The following is a 19470-nucleotide window of genomic DNA, read 5'->3' as shown; positions in this document are numbered from 1 at the left end:
ACCATCCTAACTCAACTCTTGACCCCTGCTGCACATCAGTACCTTACTTTTTTTCACCTTAGCCTTTTGCCTTGTCCACTCACTTACTATGCCAGCAGAAATCAGCTTTTGGAGTTTTTCATCTTGTGTCTGTCACTATAGCTATGTCATATGAATACAGTGTTTGACACAAATCCAAGACCCCCACCCCAGCATACTGTTGACCTGCTCCTTACTCAAAATTTTTTACCACCCTCATCCATGAATGGATTGAACAACCATAGTGACATCACACCCCTTTGGTGGAGACACACCTCTTTCCTTCTTTCATACATGCCATACTTCTCAGTGCATTTGCTATCCTGTTTCCAAGACAATGTAAAATAACTCGGCAAATGACATTATCATGGACCATCAGGTCTGTTATCAGTCCTTCCCATGTACTCCCATGCAGTAACTTTCCATTTGCCCTATGTACTCAGAGCATTTTCTATCAACCTGATCATATGCTCTTCCCAGATTCATGAGTGCTATATGCAAACCTTTCTTTAAGTATTTTTCACACAAATTCTTTGAATCAAAAACCTGGTTCACTTATTGTTTGCTTCTGAAGACACACCGTTCCTCCCACTCAGATGCTTCGTGCTTGCCACCATCCTCTCAATCACCACCTGCCCATTCACCTTATCAGGCACACTCGGAAGTCTTATGTAATTCAAACATTTACTTTTGTTCTCTTTGCTTTTACAGATAGCACTATACATTTAATGTGCCAGTCTTCAGTCTTCTCACCTTTGGCCATACAATCATTAAATAGCCTGACTAAGCGGTCTTCAGTACTGTCACTCCGTTTCTTGAGAAACTTAGTCGTAATCCCATTTACTCGAGGCACATCGCCATACTGTGTCAAATGCAATGTCTGCTGTTTCCTGTCTTTCTGCCAAACCTTGTGCTGGATTCTCACTGTGTATAGCCACCTCGTTCCAAACAGACAACATCCACCATCCTGTCATCTGACTCATTCGACAGTCATTAGAAATATGTATTCCATCTCTTTTTCACCTCTTTACCTGTTAGAATATCTATATATCCTCTAGTCCTTTTCACTAGTAATTCAACTTCCTCATCCCCCAATACTTTATCACAGTGTCCATATCCCACCTTCCTTGTGTTACAGTCTGCACCCCCACATGTAATCACTGCTTCCCTAAATACCTTCCAGTCATGTTTTAAACCTCTAGTTTTATATAGTATTACCTTAAACCACTCACCACTCAATTATTCAAGGTATCTCTACACACAGGCCTCTTTTCAAGGCTGACTCAGTCCACAATGTGAAGCCTTTTTCACTTGTAAAAAAAAAAAAAAAAAAACTGCTTAACGATAAACATGCAACATTACATCACTATTAATGTATTTAAAGATAAGAAGGGTATATATTTTGGCAACTTCTCAGAGGGAGCAAATAGAACACTGGATCATTCAAAACATATGCATTTCCACAAAAATCCAATGTTGCTTTCTTGATCTTGGACACAAATTCAGCCTGCTTGCTCCCATATCCCTGATGGTCAACCACTTCCACTCATCAGAATTCCAAGCATACTTGATATCACAGATTGCAATTTTATTTACAGGAGTGATGTTTAGTCAATTGGGTGAACCAGGACATGATATGTAAGTGGCCAAAGGAAAAGACCATCAGTGATAGAGTCATTTCTGCCTCAGTACTCCATCCATGGTAAAGTTTCCTTTCTTTTACCTTTTCCATTGGCCACATTCTCATTACTGTATATATATGTAAACGTTGACACAGCATTTCTAATTACAAGCAGTATGTACTTCCAAATAAGATTGAGAAGATCTTAGTGAATTAATAATTGGTTGAATAAGTAGTGTAATGATCATCAAGTGTTACTGAAAAATAGGAGGACTTAGATGTGTTAAATTCCTTTGATTGGAATCTTGAAGAATTTATATATTCTTTGTTTTACCCACCAGCAATATATCAGCTTATGAATTTTTTGTTGATTGTTTTTCCAATAATTGTATCCTCAGTAATTTCTGTTAATATATATAGCCTTTGATTGAATGTTGAATGGAATGATGTTCAGAAATGTAACCATATTGGGAAACACTCATTATTCATGTATAAGTTGCAAAAGTTGCTTTTTTTTTTTTTAACTTTTGTGATCTTAATTGTACAAGTGGCTTTCTGAAACTGCTTATTTACAATACTGACCAACTGATTATCGCAAGCCACTTCATTTCCCAGCTTGCAGTTTCAGGGCCAGATATTTCAGAACGTTAACTCCATTTATTCCTGTAGGCTGTTAGAATATGCCCTTTTCCAGGAATGGTATCCAACTTTTTTACCTTTCCATTTTTTTTTAAAGTTGGGTATGTGAAATGAAAGAAAGATTAAATGTGGTCTGCTTTTCCATTTGATTATAAATAAATGAAGTTTATTTCATAGATTATTATAGTATAACTTGTATGTATTTGATATTATTCCAGTTTTGGAGTTAATGCATTATTTTAAGACATTTTCATGATGATTGTTGTGTAGGTGGTGCGTGTTTGTTTTTGTGAAAGTAAGGAAAGGTTGGGGGAACCCTTGGGTGTATGGTGATCTTGAATAGTTACCCTCTTTATTACTGTATATGTGAAATAGCACCAAACTGTGACCTTCGGACCATTTTTCAGGGATAGAAGTGTGTGTTGTGACACAGTGTATTTGAATGCATCATGTTTATGCCTCTTTTTTTTTCACATATAACTTGGAATAGAATGCAGCCCTTTAATGGTAAACTGGTATGTAATTCTCTTTCAGTTGGATTACCTGAAGTTACAAGGCCTAATCAATAGTGAATATGAAACATGCATTAGATATATGTAATGTACACAGTTAAAGTAACTTCCATACATGGTGGTGTATACATGTAATTGTGCTGATACAAAAGGATATACGTAATAGTAAACCCCAAACCATTCTTAAACCATTTTAGATAATTCATTCTCTGTAATTTTGTGGATATATGAAGATGCATTACATTCAGAAATTGATCTTTATGACAGAATTTTAATTATCAACATGTATAGAACAAGAATAGACCTTCTGTGACAAGAGCTCTTCATTATGAACACTTTTCCTTTTGAAGATATACTATCTGACAATCTGCTTCCATTTTTAGACTGATTTGAATATGCTTCCCATCATGATGTAATGTCTACATTTTATGTATTTCTTTCATTGTGAGGAGGGGAAGTACTCTTTTGTAATACGGAAATAAAGTGTAGATAGTGGTTTTCTAAATTGTGACTTTTCCAAAAAGTATACACGAAAAAGCTTTTTGTAAATGCTGGTGCCACCTGAAGGCAGTTATTATTATTGTACCCCCACAGTCATTATTGCAGTCTTACCAGTCTGTGTCTGTCTGTCATTTCCCACTGTAAAGGAAGATGGGCCACACAGAATGTTTTTCAAACACAAGTACTTCTTGGCTTTTAGAACCTTCATTGGTTTGGGAGAGATTTTGTGTGGACCTCCTCAACTCTTGTGGTGGGAATTGCCCTTTGTGTTATTGGCACAAAGGCTATCTGTGCTCATGAGTTTTATGTTAAGTACTCTTATCATTCCATAGCTATTTTTGTGTGAATGATTCCATTCTCTCTTATTTGACATCAGTATTCATTACAGTAACTGATGACTGGAATTTTCCTAAATCTGATATTATAATGATTAGGTTTATACATTTTACTGCAGTATGTCACAAGGTTTGTATATGATGTAAATATTGTCATGTGTATTAGTGCCTTTGATTTCTCCTCATACATCAGACAGCATTCTCTACATCATTATCAGATTAGTTATGAATGTAAAAATAAAAACTGAAAAAAATTATGTAAATGTAAAGGTACAGAAATGTATGTTGGCCTGACTTTTAGTATTATGCCATTTGCTTTTTTCCCACTGTTATTAAATGGAATATAAAGATATTCAAACAGCAACAGACCATTGGGTCCATTCAAGGCTGTTTCTGATAGTGGAATCAAGAAAGCTCATGGAGGATATTCCAAACATCTATTTACCATATTCATTTTTAAAGATACACAAGATACCAAACAAACAGAGACACTGTTATAATTTTGATTACTAGTAGGCAGGATGCCATTAGAACCAACTTACTCTACCAACAGTGTTTTAATTCAGATACAGCATTTATATTTTACATTTTTGATGTCTGTATTTCTGTTAGTGTTTTTTTTTTTTTTTTGTATGAGGTTTGTACAGTATTTCCTGCTATAGTAAACTGTTTTACCTACAGTATTGTAAAACAATTTGGGAAAAGAAATGACTGTACTGAGATGGAGAATGAAAATATCACAGCATCTTCCACAAGAAAATGACAAAGTAAATATTTTTCATGTCTGAAGCTAAAAGTTGCTCCTAGCACTTCCCGCCATGCATGGTTTTCAACCTAACAAAACTATTACCCATGCATTGATCAACCCCCTGAATTTTTCTAAATGCTTGGTTGTAAAAACACGATTTTACTAAAGTAAATATTTTTTTTTTTTTTTTTTTTTTTTACTTTGTCGCTGTCTCCCGCGTTTGCGAGGTAGCGCAAGGAAACAGACGAAAGAAATGGCCCAACCCCCCCCATACACATGTACATACACACGCAAATATACATACATACACAGCTTTCCATGGTTTACCCCGGACGCTTCACATGCCTTGATTCAATCCACTGACAGCACGTCAACCCCTGTATACCACATCGCTCCAATTCACTCTATTCCTTGCCCTCCTTTCACCCTCCTGCATGTAAATATGGTGGTTAAAAAGAAAAAAGTTCCTTCATAAAGATTTGATATAAGGACAAACAAGATAGTACGAGAAAAAAGACTTTTCCTTTACTTTTGCTTCATAATCCTCTAGAGCAATACATTAGAGTAGACATGTTTTTTTTTTCCAAGTATCTGTACCACCATAGTAACCCATCTTATATTTTATCAACCAAACCCTATGTAGTTTCATTTATGTTTGTCTGTTTCCTATGTTAGTAGAGTGCCAGTAACAGGCAGAAAGAAAATCATTTGCTTTTGACCACTCGCTAGGTATCATGTACAAGTATAATACACCAAGCCAGAGTCCCCTATGTACATGCATTCCCCACAGACCTTCCTTAGGTTTCCCTGATCACGTAATATCACTTAATTCAAACCAATGAGAGCCCATTGACTATTTACCAAATCACTTCATATCTTTCAGTCCCATACCCCATGTGTGCCTCACACTTCCCTGTATATTGAGGCTCCAATAATTCGAACCATCCTTTAGGTCATCCTTCTATCTCATCCTTGATGTCCCTCTCCTATTATTTCATACAATAATCCTCTTTATCAGTCTTTCTTCGCTCATCCTCTCCATATGTCCAAGCCATTTCAGCACACCCTCACCAGCTCTTGGAAGCATATTCTGCTTACTACCACACATCTGTCAACAGTCATTTTGTAATCAACCCTCTATACACTGCATGTTGTTCTCAGGCACTTCATATCTAGCACATCCAACATCTGACATACTTTTGCATTTAGGTCCCATGACAGCACCATTGGGACTCCAGTCCCATCAAACATACCCATCTTTTTCCCGTCTCAGGCAATCCTGGTGATCCCAGAAGGTTTGCCGCCTCAGCAAACCAATAGTTTACTTGACCTCCCATGATTCCATTGGCTATGTCCAATACCAGGTATCTAAAACACCGCACTTCATATGTGTTCTCGTTGGTCTTTTGATTCCAACTTCGACTCTGCTATTGGGAGAAAGTTGAGACTATATACTTCAGTCTGCCCAGCAGGCTGAGGCAAGCGGTCCCCATTTTCTACCGTCGCGCCAGGGTGAACTTGTGGGGGATCCGCTGGATATTTTTACATTAGTGTGTGTTGCAGCCGTCCTCAGCACGGGACGTGAGTGCTTGAAGGCTTATCCTCTCTGTCGGGTCTTGGTCCATCTTATCACCCACGACCAAAACCCAAATTTATGTGTTTCTCGTGTCAATGAAAGTGTAAAATGACGATCATCAGCGAAGGATGGATAAAAAGGGGAATCGCACTTTGTTTACACAGCCGTGCGTGACATTCGAGTTGGCTGCAAATCATGTCTCGCCGATGAGTGAGTGTTTGTCAAAGGATGACATGCGCGCATAGGATTAAAAGCTATTCATCATCAATGCAAAGGTTTCTCAAAAATAGAAACATTATTAGTGGATAGTTTGCGATATGTATGTATTTTTTAAATAAGTAAATACGAATGTGGATGAAACAAGACGTTGTTTGTGGTTTTTGAGAGTGGCAGTGCCGGCTCTGACGCCGCTGAAGACGGTATAGTTTTAATCAGAGATTTTTTTTATTTTAGTTTGTGTTTTACATTAGTCTCGTTTGTAAGTGAACGTAGAAATACGCTAATTTCGTTGAATTGAAGAAACGACAGGTGCAACAGCATTACCCGATGTGATTAACAGGTAGATAATGATTGTTCGTACGTGGAGTAATTACAGTGAAAAAGACTAATTAGAGCAGTATGTAAGAGAAAACTATCATTGTTATTTCATCTAAACGAGAAGTATAATTCATAACGCCACAGTTTGGTGTATGTTTATTGATGTTTTTTTTGTTTTTTGTTTGAAACTTTTTCGTATACGTTGGTGAAACATGTATTTGATAACAGATAAAGAGGTTTACCTATCATATTCTCGCCTGACACCAGCCAAGAGAGTGATGGTAGACAGAACCTGAGACGAAGCGAAGAACCAGGAAGGCACCGTGCAGGTGTTCGAACCCCGGCCCTCGTTCTCCTCCCATCGTCACGACCCCTTGACACCATCATCACCATCCGGTAAGTTCCCCCCCACACACAGACCTTAGCCCTCGTATTGTATTATCATCAGTTGATTCGATCCTCAGCACCGAACCCAACCCTCTCTAGACCTCAACCCTTCCTAGGACCTAGCCTCCCCCACTAGAACTTCATCCTCCCTTCCTAGAACTTACCTAACCCCCCTCCCTAGAACTTAATCCTCTCTTGGCTTAACTTAGTCCATAAGCGTAACTTAGGCAGGTAGTACCAGTAATATACCTCCCTGGTCGGTGGCTGCTGACCACCTACATAGACACACACAACATTTGGGTCGATGGGAAACCACTATGTACATCACTAGAGATCTCTCCTCTATTCTCCAAATATTCCCGAAATTATGGGTGAAATAAGCCATTATTATTGGTACTACTTGAGGCTCTTCCACAGGAACAAGGCTTCCATGGAATGAAGACTATGACTAGATTTCTTTCCAGAGTTCCTCGAAATACCAATTGATCCCACATGGTATACGAGGCTTCTCGCCAGTGTGATGCCTCTCTTGATCATGATTCCTATCGTCTCTCTACGTTTACGTTTGAGACTCGTGCCAAATTGTACCACAGATCCTTTTTTTTTTTCCTCTATGTTATTTTCGTGTTACTGGAGCAGATATAGAGTAGATAATTACTGTATTTTGGTTTGAGTTAGTCCGAAGAATGGATGGTGAGTAACAGTCAAGAGCAGAGTACCTTTGAAGCCAGAGGTTCTCAGACGAGACTGTACTCGCTCTGGTCAGCTGACCATGACACAGTCTAGCCATAGAGAGAGAGAGAGAGAGAGAGAGAGAGAGAGAGAGAGAGAGAGAGGTTGTATCACTGGAATTACAGTTTCTTTGCATTTGTTTGGCTACTGGATGGATGAGTGAGAGACAGACAGACAGACAGACAGACTTAATTCTGTATCAATTTTTTTAACATTTCTATGCTTCAGTTTACCAGGTATAGCCAGTCAGTTTTGATCAGCATTACTGTACCATCTGGTCATGTAATAACCGTGTTTGTGATATGGAAATCTTTGAATCTAATATTCATTTAGGTTGTTAGTACAGAAACAGATTACAGCTTCAAAACTTGTGAAAGAAAAGTTACTGAGACATATATACGTATAGCTAATTCTCAAATGATTTGACTGGCATTTAATTGTAGAAGGTTGTGAAACGAGGCTGTTCGTTATTGGTGCTTTTAGACCCAAAACTGTCATGGTTAGTTAGGCCGTTAGCGTCAAGTTACAACCACCAATTGGGAAATCTTGATCACTTTTATCAGGTATTTAAGATAATTGGGAAACCATACAGACTCACCGAATGTATGACCCTCTCAGACTCGTATTTGGAGAGTCCTGATTTATCTCATAGACTCACGACATAAATTGTTTCTTAAGTTTACGTTTCAAGATTTATATCCCCATCACGAAATGTATTTGTGGCTATATTTCCTGGTGAGGCAGAGTCTCAATGGCCCTGACGTGTGTGGGAGACTGAACAGGATATTTCCCGCCCCAGTGGAGGAACCTTGGCTGAAGGAGCCTCAGGCGTGACATCATCCCCCGAATAACGTCACACTCTGAAGGGTGACGTCATACCCTCTTGACCAATGAGGCGGTTTGGTTTCCTAGGTGAGGAGGGGGTGACGTCATGACCTTTGACCAAAAAGAGGGCTACATGCTGACTGAGAGTCAACGCCCCAAGCTTGCGAGATCCGCGTCTGGGGGACTTGTATGGGGAGAATAATGATAGATTTTGGGGATATTTACGATGACTGAAAAACTAGACCTTTGCTACGTGTTTTGATAAGTTTCAGCCATTTAGTTCAAGCCTTTTTGCGATCCTCGGGTTAACAAAGTCCTCGTCTTTGACCTGATCTTAGTAGACCGAGTCAATGGCCACATTATCATACGAGTGGGTCGTATACAGTCGTGCTTGATGGCTCTAACACACACACACACACCCACACACACACACACACACACACACACACACACACACACACACACACACACACACACACACACACCCACACACACACACACACACACACACACACACTCACACTCACACTCTCTCGCTATGCATGTAGCCCAATGATCGTGCTTGAGGATCATGTCCCTGTGATCAAGAGGTTATATATATGTTGGAAAGGCTCACAATTTTGCGCGTGATCAAGATATTCCTATGAGTCCACGGGGAAAATGAAACACGTTGTATGTTTTGGACAATCACATGTTTGCCAAATGGCGTCCTACCTTCGTCTCTTCGATGTATATCAATAGACTGTTATAATTCTCTCTTGTGTCTCCCCTGATGATGTGATTATTACACGAAAGTGCACTTGGGAGCTTTTCGTGTTTCATTTTCCCGTGGACTCATAGAAATTATATATATATATATATATATATATATATATATATATATATATATATATGTGTGTGTGTGTGTGTGTGTGTGTGTGTGTGTGTGTGTGTGTAGCATGACTGAGAGCATCATAGGCAGCCGCTAGACTTGACAAGTTTACCGTACAGTTAACGGACGGGAGATTACAAGGAAGAAATACATTTAGAAAACAAGAAAGCTGTCCAATGTCTCGCCTTTTTTATATCTGGACACGATTTCAGATCAGTTATATTTCACAATCAAATATTGTCCGTCATTGCGGGTACGAAAGGGTAAATGTAACAAATGGCTTCCTAGCTACGTCTCTTCGTTGTATATCAACTGACTGTTGTATTTATTTCCTGTATCTTCCCTGATGATGTGATTATTACACGAAAGTGCACTTGGGAATTTATCGTATTTCATTTCTCCGTGGACTCATAGGAATATATATATATATATATATATATATATATATATATATATATATATATATATATATATATATATATATATATATATATATATCGTTTAGGAGAGGTTGAAAATCTTGATTTCGTCAGATGGGCTGAGTAAATGATTTAAGATATTACTTAAAAAAATCTTATCTCTTATCTCTAGGAACTTCCTTCTTCTTGAGGTGATAAATGGCGAGGCTTTGATGAACCCATAAGTGTATTCAGATAAGCGCCGCTTCTCTCGCTGATAACCCGTCAGACTAGGTGTGACTCGTGACTGCTTGCTTGATAACTGGAGACACTGTGTGTCGTAATGCCCAGCAGGAAGTGGGTTAGATACGTTAGCGGTGTGGATGATGAGGCATGATGCGTGTGTGGACCTCACCTTAGAAATGAATCGTCGAAACATTAGATGAACGAATGAATTATAAATCACACACACACACACACGTATATATATATATATATATATATATATATATATATATATATATATATATATATATATATATATATATATATATAATCCCTGGGGATAGGGGAGAAAGAATACTTCCCACGTATTCCCTGCGTGTCGTAGAAGGCGACTAAAAGGGGAGGGAGCGGGGGGGCTGGAAATCCTCCCCTCTCACTTTTTTTTTTTTTTTTTTTTTTTTCCAAAAGAGGGAACAGAGAAGGGGCCCAGGTGAGGATATTCCCTTAATGGCCCAGTCCTCTGTTCTCAACGCTACCTCGCTAATGCGGGAAATGGCGAATAGTATGAAAGAAAGAAAAAAAATATATATATATATGTGTGTGTGTGTGTGTGTATGTATGTATATAAATGAATATGTATTTACACGAAGTAGTTATATGAATATATTCGCTTACTGTATTAGTGTTCATTCATCTATCAGTTTGAGAAAGAGGTAGATAGATAGATAGATAGATAGATAGATAGATAGAGAGAGAGAGAGAGAGAGAGAGAGAGAGAGAGAGAGAGAGAGAGAGAGAGAGGGGTCACTATACATCAGGGCATTTAGTTATCTGAGCATGGGAAGCGGAAGCGACCTGGTTGGTCCAGTGTATAAATATGTCTGAAATGTCTTGGCTGACAGTTTGGCCTCAGTGTCTTTGGCACTCAGAACAGCAGACCTGCAGCTCCACATTCGAACCCCGCAACAGGTCGGGTGTAACATTCTTACACTGACGGGTTGTGGAGGGTTTTGAATGATATCAAATACTTGCGGAAGAGGATTAAAGTTTTTGCGATCAGTGGATGAAAATTGGGTTTTACGGCTGTGTTGGTCATAGCATATAGCAAGGAATATATATATATATATATATATATATATATATATATATATATATATATATATATATATATATATATTTTTTTTTTTTTTTTTTTTTTATACTTTGTCGCTGTCTCCCGCGTTTGCGAGGTAGCGCAAGGAAACAGACGAAAGAAATGGCCCAACCCCCCCCCCATACACATGTACATACACACGTCCACACACGCAAATATACATACCTACACAGCTTTCCATGGTTTACCCCAGACGCTTCACATGCCTTGCTTCAATCCACTGACAGCACGTCAACCCCTGTATACCACATCGACTCCAATTCACTCTATTTCTTGCCCTCCTTTCACCCTCCTGCATGTTCAGGCCCCGATCACACAAAATCTTTTTCACTCCATCTTTCCACCTCCAATTTGGTCTCCCTCTTCTCCTCGTTCCCACCACCTCCGACACATATATCCTCTTGGTCAATCTCTCCTCACTCATTCTCTCCATGTGCCCAAACCATTTCAAAACACCCTCTTCTGCTCTCTCAACCATGCTCTTTTTATTTCCACACATCTCTCTTACCCTTACGTTACTTACTCGATCAAACCACCTCACACCACACATTGTCCTCAAACATCTCATTTCCAGCACATCCATCCTCCTGCGCACATCTCTATCCATAGCCCACGCCTCGCAACCATACAACATTGTTGGAACCACTATTCCCTCAAACATACCCATTTTTGCTTTCCGAGATAGTGTTCTCGACTTCCACACATTTTTCAAGGCTCCCAAAATTTTCGCCCCCTCCCCCACCCTATGATCCACTTCCGCTTCCATGGTTCCATCCGCATATATTGGCCTGAGGATATATATATATATATATATATATATATATATATATATATATATATATATATATATATATATATATATATATCCTCAGGCCAATGACTTCCAAATTTTTGCGTATTTTGACCCAAGTGTTTGAAGCTAACGCCAACAAGTTCATCATAAAAGGACGAAAGTTATTGAACTTCAAGTTGTAAGTCAAACATCCTTAAGTGTCTAAGTCATCTTACACCCCGGGGTGATGTCATTTTTAAATGGTGATTCACACAAGACAAGCAGACGACCAGCGGCCAGTTCTCCTCACCAAGTCATGGTTCCCACTTGGCTCAGAAAATGTCTTAATCCAATTATGTTTTTTTCGTTGGGTATATATGATCCTAAGTGTCTGCGTCTCCACGACTTGGGTAGTTCGGTGTTAAGGAAGGGGAAAGTTACACTCTTATGTCTAATTACCTCCAGATATGGTCAAAGTTACCAGGAAGGTTTATTATCAAGTTATATATATAACCTTGAGCCACCTTTATGGGTCCCCGGCAGCTTCAAGACTGCGCTACGATCAGTAGCAAGGTAATGATGAAATACTTTGGAGTGAGACGAATTTAAGAATATGCCGTCGTTTGATTATCAACAGTTATTATTATGTCGTCATAACAACAAGCCTCATTGAAGCACTGCAAAAGATGGAACAGATGGAACTTGTGAAGGGGTCGATGGCTGGCAAGCAACATTGCCAGGCACACTCTACCCTCTCGTGTAAACACACACTTGAGGCTACATAAGGTCACTGAGGCACACTGACTTCACCCTTATGTTTAGCTCATTCACTAACTACATTCTCTTAAACCTTCGGGAAGATAGGTTTTTACTTACAACTTTGGTTGTGTGAATGTTGGAGCGAAGTGTCTCTGCCTCTACTTAGGACGAATTTAAGTTATTGAATACGAGTTAAATGTTATTACTAATGATACTTTAGTTCACTGTTGTTCGAGATTATGTTCTTTCATTATTACTGCTACTGTAAATGCTGATAACAATTATTTTCATAATTATACAACAATGTAGCGTAGTCGATGTATGTTTACAAGTCTCACCGCTCAAAATGTATTTGATTATTGTAATATGATGTATTTGTTTATTGCGATGAGTTAATGTCCATTTGACTATCGTTAGATGTTGAACTCAAAATTAAACATAGAGATGGACATAGTTTGGAGTGATGGTGGTGGTCGGCCAAATGTCACAACGGGTTTAAATTCATGATATATTGATCATCGTCTTATAACCAGAAAACATTAAGGGAGAAAGAATACTTCCCACGTATTCCCTGCGTGTCGTTGAAGGCGACTAAAAGGGGAGGGAGCTGAGGGAGGCTGGAAATCCTTCCCTCTCGTTTTTTCCTTACTTTTCTAAAAGAAGGAACAGAGAAGGGGACCAAGTGAGGATTTCAAGTATTTTTACGCCCCAAAGGTACGCTTTTTCATCCTATAGTTTAACTTTATGGTAGACCGCCAGTTGCTAGACTCAGTTGAAGATCCTTCGTAACTATTTTGTTTGCCAGAGTCGCCGTCAAGGAGACACACGTCCTTCATTGGTTTTGTAGTTGTTTGATGGCTGATAATCTCTAGCATGTGTGTCTGTTATTCGTGTAGACATCATGTGAAATTCATGGAAGGTTTTTGAATGCTGAGGAAGCAGCTGGTGTGTTGTGGGGTGCCAGGATAGCAGCTGGGGTGTTGTGGGGTGCCAAGATAGCATCTGGGGTGTTGTGGGGTGCCAAGATAGCAGCTGGGGTGTTGTGGGGTGCCAAGATAGCAGGTGGGGTGTTGTGGGGTGTCAAGATAGCAGTTGGGGTGTTGTGGGGTACCAAGATAGCAGCTAGGGTGTTGGTGGTATGAGCGTGCCAAGATAACAAGTGAAGGAGAATATTTAGACTCACTATTCTTGGTCATTGTGTGGTCGGTGGTTCGAATCCCTGGTGTGAGTGTGTGTGTGTTGTGTGTGTGTGTGTGTGTGTGTGTGTGTGTGTGTGTGTGTGTGTGTGTGTGTGTGTGTGTTGGGGAGAGGGGGATCGTCAGGGGACGTGGCCAGACCAAGTCTTGAGCAATATTCCTCTCTCCAAGTGCCCATATCTCTCCACAGAGTAAAATATCCAGTTATCTTTTTTTATTGTTTCATTTTCGAGTAAGTTTATTGATGTTTACCTGACGCCCGCACGAAGCGCGTCCGGTGTTGTGTGGGAAACGGAGATATCGTATGTTGTGTGGAGTAAAAGCCAGCAGCTCTTGTATAGGTGAGGCAGAAAAAATGAATCAGGCTGGGCCAGGGAGGAAACCTTGACAGACGCTGTAGTGCTGGCTGACTGGGGCAGGTGTCGATACATACCCAGGTCGGGTAGTACCGGTCATAAACCACCCTGGTCGATGGTTGCCTACCAGCTCGACCTACCAGCTAGAGCGAGAGACGCCTGCCTCGACCTACCAGCTCTACCAACCAGCTCTACCTACCAGCGAGAAAGAGAGACGCCTGCCTCTCCCTACCAGCTCTACCTACCAGCTAGAGCGAGAGAGAGAGAGAGAGAGAGAGAGAGAGAGAGAGAGAGAGAGAGAGAGAGAGAGAGAGAGAGAGACGGTGGTCTCCGGATATCCCTCTGAAGGAGATAAACTCTTTATGAAACGACGAAGCTGTTTTAGTGGCAGTACAGGAGGGAGGGAGGCGCTGTGAAACGGGCAGGATATCCGCCCAGCGACATCTGGTCGAGTCTGGTCGTAAGTACTCGCAGGCAGGTAAGAACGTGCGAACGTACGTAGGTACGAACGTAGGTAGGTACGAACGTAGGTAGGTACGGACGTAGGTAGGTACGGACGTAGGTAGGTACGAGCGTAGGTAGGTACGAACGTAGGTAGGTACGGGCGTAGGTAGATACACACACACACACACACACACACACACACACACACACAAGCCAGGTACCCGTTTAACGACCAGCCTCGAGAGGGGGGGAAGGATGAACTGATGGAATTGCCTGTGGGCCGACCGCTGCGTCCAGGATTCGAACCCAAGTGGGGGCTTGTGTGTGTGAATCATGGTCAGCCACGCCAACCAGAGCACTGTGGAAGGCCATGTGTGTGTGTGTGTGTGTGTGTAGTGTCAATGCCAGAGAGATTTCCAGCAAATGACTTCACAAAGCTCAAGGACGAAGTGCCAGGTCCTCTGCTTTCACTGGTACACTCTTCCTTCTTTCATTTCATTCCCACGAACTTCTCCTCTCGTATTCGATCTATTTTCGTGATTTCTTTTGAGTTTGGATTTCATCTTCATTCATATGAACTTCCAGAACTTTTGGCTATATGTACCTGTATAAGTAATGGAGTCTGGCGATATATATATATATATATATATATATATATATATATATATATATATATATATATATATATATATATATATATATATATAGTATGGTTGTGGCTACAAGCAAGTGGGTTGTGATGGTCCATGTGTAAACGAGTCACAGCTGATGGTAACTTGATAACGAAAGGAGGAGTGGTTGTTGGTGAGGGGGAGTTGTGGTGGTGGTGGTGTTGGAGATTGTGGTAGTGGTGGTGGTGGTGGTGCCTTATCTGTGTCTCCCCCCCGCCCCCCCCTCATCATCGGCACACCTCAGATCGCTGGGTAATTCCAGTGTGTGTAATGACCCTACGTGTGATGGCGTCTTGCACAACACAGGAGGGGAGGTGTTTACTTGTGTGTTCCACTTTAGTGAACTTTTCTGTCTCATCACTTTGTATATTGCTGGCAGTCACAGTCTCCTTGATTTGTCTAGTCTCATCTGACCATCCAAAAGCCTTGTATTAAAGTGATTTAGAGACATGAAGGATATGATCAAGTCACCCCTCTGTCGTCTCTCTTCCATAGTTGATTAATTCGTATCCCTCAGTATGTCATTTGGGATCCATTCCTCTGAATCCAGGCATGGATTTTGTTGCTATTCTCTGGACTTTTTTGTATTAGATCTGGGTACTTTTGTGGGATGCTGAGCCCAGACACCACATGCATGATCCAGGATGACCACTCCTGTGATGCATGATTCAGTACTGGTCGGAACGTGTTGTCAACACCCCACCAAACACTTCCTTAACCATGTCCTTGAATGCAGCTCAGGTGCGAGCAACCATTGTATCTCTTTCACAGTTCTGTTGTGTAGTTCATGCTACAGGTCAGCCACAGCGTCGACCAATCCCCCTACTCAGTACCCCTTCTACGTAAGGATTCTAACACCTTATTTCCCCACTTGGGACCATTGCAGCGAAGCTTTCCATAACAGCTTCCGATCGTGATTCTTCAACACTCCCGCGCCTCCCCTCCTGGGTCTCGATGCAGCGTCTCGTCCTACTTCTCTGCTGCAGAATATCCACACTAGCCAGACACTAGCCAGTTCAGTCACCTCTGTTGTGTGGCTTCTTTCAGTGCTAGGAACACCGGTGTTTGCTCCCGCCTTCCCTTTCCTTCGTCTCCTTGACCGCTTGGCCCTCGCTCCTCCTCCCGCCCTCCATGGGTCTCCATGTGAAGAACTTCCTCCGTTATTCATTCATTATTCACGGTTCATTGCATAGTTGTTCACTTTATTCAACCACCTTACGAGTGGTGCTCTAGCCCGGCTCGTGGTCTCTTACCTGGGTTTCGTCAGGTTCCCTCATCTCTCCTCCCTCTACCACAGTCGTCCTCACCACAGCCACGACCAGGGTGCTACCACCCGTCGACCAGGGTGCTACCACCCGTCGACCATAGGTTTAAGAAAATATGGGATGGCAACATGCCAACTGGAACTAAATAGCCCATGATCTCATCTCGCATAGCTTCAACCACTGTCTCCTGAATGCTTGCCTCAGAGAGCGTTAACTACGAGGGAAATTATGAATTAGAATCATCATTTAATGTATAATGTGGCGCTCGAGGATGAGGGAGCCAGGATGTGTTGAATGTTGGAGGAGGAGGTTGAGAGAGAGGGTCTTTGCAAGCGACGTCGGCTGGCGAGATAAGAAAGCAGGTCTCTCTCTCTCTCTCTCTCTCTCTCTCTCTCTCTCTCTCTCTCTCTCTCTCTCTCTCTCTCTCTCTCTCTCTCTCTCTCTCTCTCTCTCTCTCCTTCCAAGACAAAGAAAGAGGAGCTTCACACACGTACACCCACACACACACACACACATTCACAGACACCCCTCCCTCCACACAAACGCACCACACTTCCCCCACACAAACATAAACACCCCACCACCACCCACCACCCACCACCTCTCTCTCCCCTAACACATACCACACCCCCACCCCCATAAACACCCCACCACCCACCCCCATCTCCTAATATCAACATTGATGTGCATGAGAAGAGCACGTTCAGTGTTGATGGTGTTGCGCTCCTGTGAGACGCTGGGTTGATGTGGCTCTGGTGGCCACCGTGTGAGACGCTGGGTAGATGTGGCTCTGGTGGCCACCGTGTGAGACGCTGGGTAGATGTGGCTCTGGTGGCCAACCGTTGGTAAACAATCATTGATGATAGACCCACGAAGTATAGATGATGTCAAGCCTTTTGTGTACAGATATTCAGACGTCATCAATCCACATTTTTGGTTGATGTCGCCACATTAGAATGAGAATTAGTGATGTCATTTCACTCATGCTGTACCCTCACCGTATGCATTAATGCAGTTTTGAGTGAGTTAGCGATACAGCAAGACTGTAGTCTGATGGTACAGTTTCTTGTAACAATGTCACAGACTTAACACTAACCTCTGGTGTGAGTAGTGAACCTGCTTCCGGTTTCTGATCATTTTGCAGGAATGTAATTTCATCGTGATGTCATCTAATGTCATTATGATATCATTATCTACATCATTAACTATCTAATGATGTCATTTCCTTTGCCATAAAGGAATGATGACATCACCGTGTATCACGTCTCTTTCCGCCTATCACATACCTGTACCAGGTCTGGTGACGTCATGGATTGCAATGATTCAACGGTGACGTCACTGAAATCTTACACCCCCATCCGCCTGCCACGTTCCCTTTTCCGAATGTGGTGACGTCATGGGAGCCAAGATCCTTGCCCCCCCCTCTTCCCGTTTTCTCTCGGTCCACATCCTTCTTGTTCTCCTACATTTTTGATGCTTTTAAGCACTACTCATAGTCTGATTAATTCATTTGTAAATTATCTTTTAACTTTTTCCATCAATAATAATGCAGTGCAACGTCTGATTGCTTCCTGATGTGTGTGTAAATAGCACCAATTAAATAATCACAATAATCTCTTTATTTCCACACAGTTTCTTCTCCGATTTTAATCGTTATTTCTTAAGGAAGAGATTCTGATATGGTTGGTTGGTTAATTAGGCTGTAAGCAAATGTCAGGGTCAATAACGCCAATATTACAGAAAAATAGATATATTTGGTATGATAGATCTTCACATGTTGCTGTTGTACATAATAGATCTTCACATGTTGCTTTTATACATAATAGATCTTCACATGTTGCTGTTATACATAATAGATCTTCACATGTTGCTTTTATACATAATAGATCTTCGTTGCTTTTATACATAATAGATCTTCATATGTTGCTGTTATACATAATTCGTACATGAAGTAGTGCAGATGGGTTTTATATATGGTTCGTTACTGAGAACTTAGTTTTGAGACCTCTCATAGATTTAGTTATGTTTTTGATGCTTTGGGAAACAGAAATTCTCTATGTCACTGTACGATTAATATCTTAATAATATGTTGTGCATTCACTTTGAATATGGACTTGATATCTTTACGTGTATATAAGAATTTATATAAATGTTTTATTTTACGGATTTCTAGTTTTCGATTTCTCCATCCCTCTCTATCATACCTTTCCCCTCCCCCGTAGAGAGGCAGTAACCCCACCGTAGGTTCCCTTTCCCCAGAGAGTGACTCATCACCTCTCTCCCACGTAGGTTAAAGGTCAGCCACAGGTAGTGGGTTGGGAAACTGTTCAGCCCTCCGAGCCACAGGTAGTGGGCTAGAGAACTGTTCAGCCCCAGCCACAGGTAGTGGGTTAGTTACTCAGCTGGGGTTGACAGTGGGGGGTTACGTCAGCTGGGGTCAGTAGTGAGGGTTGACATCAGCTGGGGTTTGCAGTGGGCATGGAGTTACCATTCTGAGGTTAACCACTGTCTTACCCCAATTCCGTCCATGATTGGTTGTTCAGGTATTTGTTTATTTGAACGTCCAGTTCACGAGTCGCTGCGGGCTGTGCCAACGACTTGATGGCCAAGACCCCAATGACACCTTGTAAGGTTGTTAGCGAAGGTTGAATTGGCAGTTAAGGAAATCACACGTTTGAAACCAACTCCTTAGTGACGAATGTACGGTCCTTGAACACGACTGTACGACCCTAGGTGATGGTATGGTCTATGGCTTAAGACCCATATGGTCAGGTCACAGGTCAAGAAGCCACTGTACCCACTGTTGTGCTGAAGGGTCGTACCATCGTACTCTGGTTTGTACCTATGAATTCAAGGGCCACACCGTCGTACTCAAGGGCTGCACCGTCGTACTCAAGGGCCACACCGTCGTACTCAAGGGTCGCACCGT

General features: G+C 41.4%; 1 protein-coding gene across 1 annotated transcript in view; it reads left to right on the top strand.

The window, feature by feature from the left end:
* Positions 1–6210: 6210 nt before the first annotated feature.
* LOC139764353 (myoferlin-like) overlaps positions 6211–19470 on the top strand; it is a 70659-nt gene continuing 57399 nt past the window's right edge. Inside the window, 2 exon segments of the mRNA XM_071690881.1 lie at positions 6211–6509; positions 6755–6883. The gene's annotated coding sequence lies outside the window, so the exon portion shown is untranslated.

The sequence above is a fragment of the Panulirus ornatus genome, chromosome 49 (genome assembly GCF_036320965.1).
Source record: "Panulirus ornatus isolate Po-2019 chromosome 49, ASM3632096v1, whole genome shotgun sequence".
Taxonomy (NCBI): domain Eukaryota; kingdom Metazoa; phylum Arthropoda; class Malacostraca; order Decapoda; family Palinuridae; genus Panulirus; species Panulirus ornatus.
This window is presented reverse-complemented; position numbering and strand designations above follow the sequence as displayed.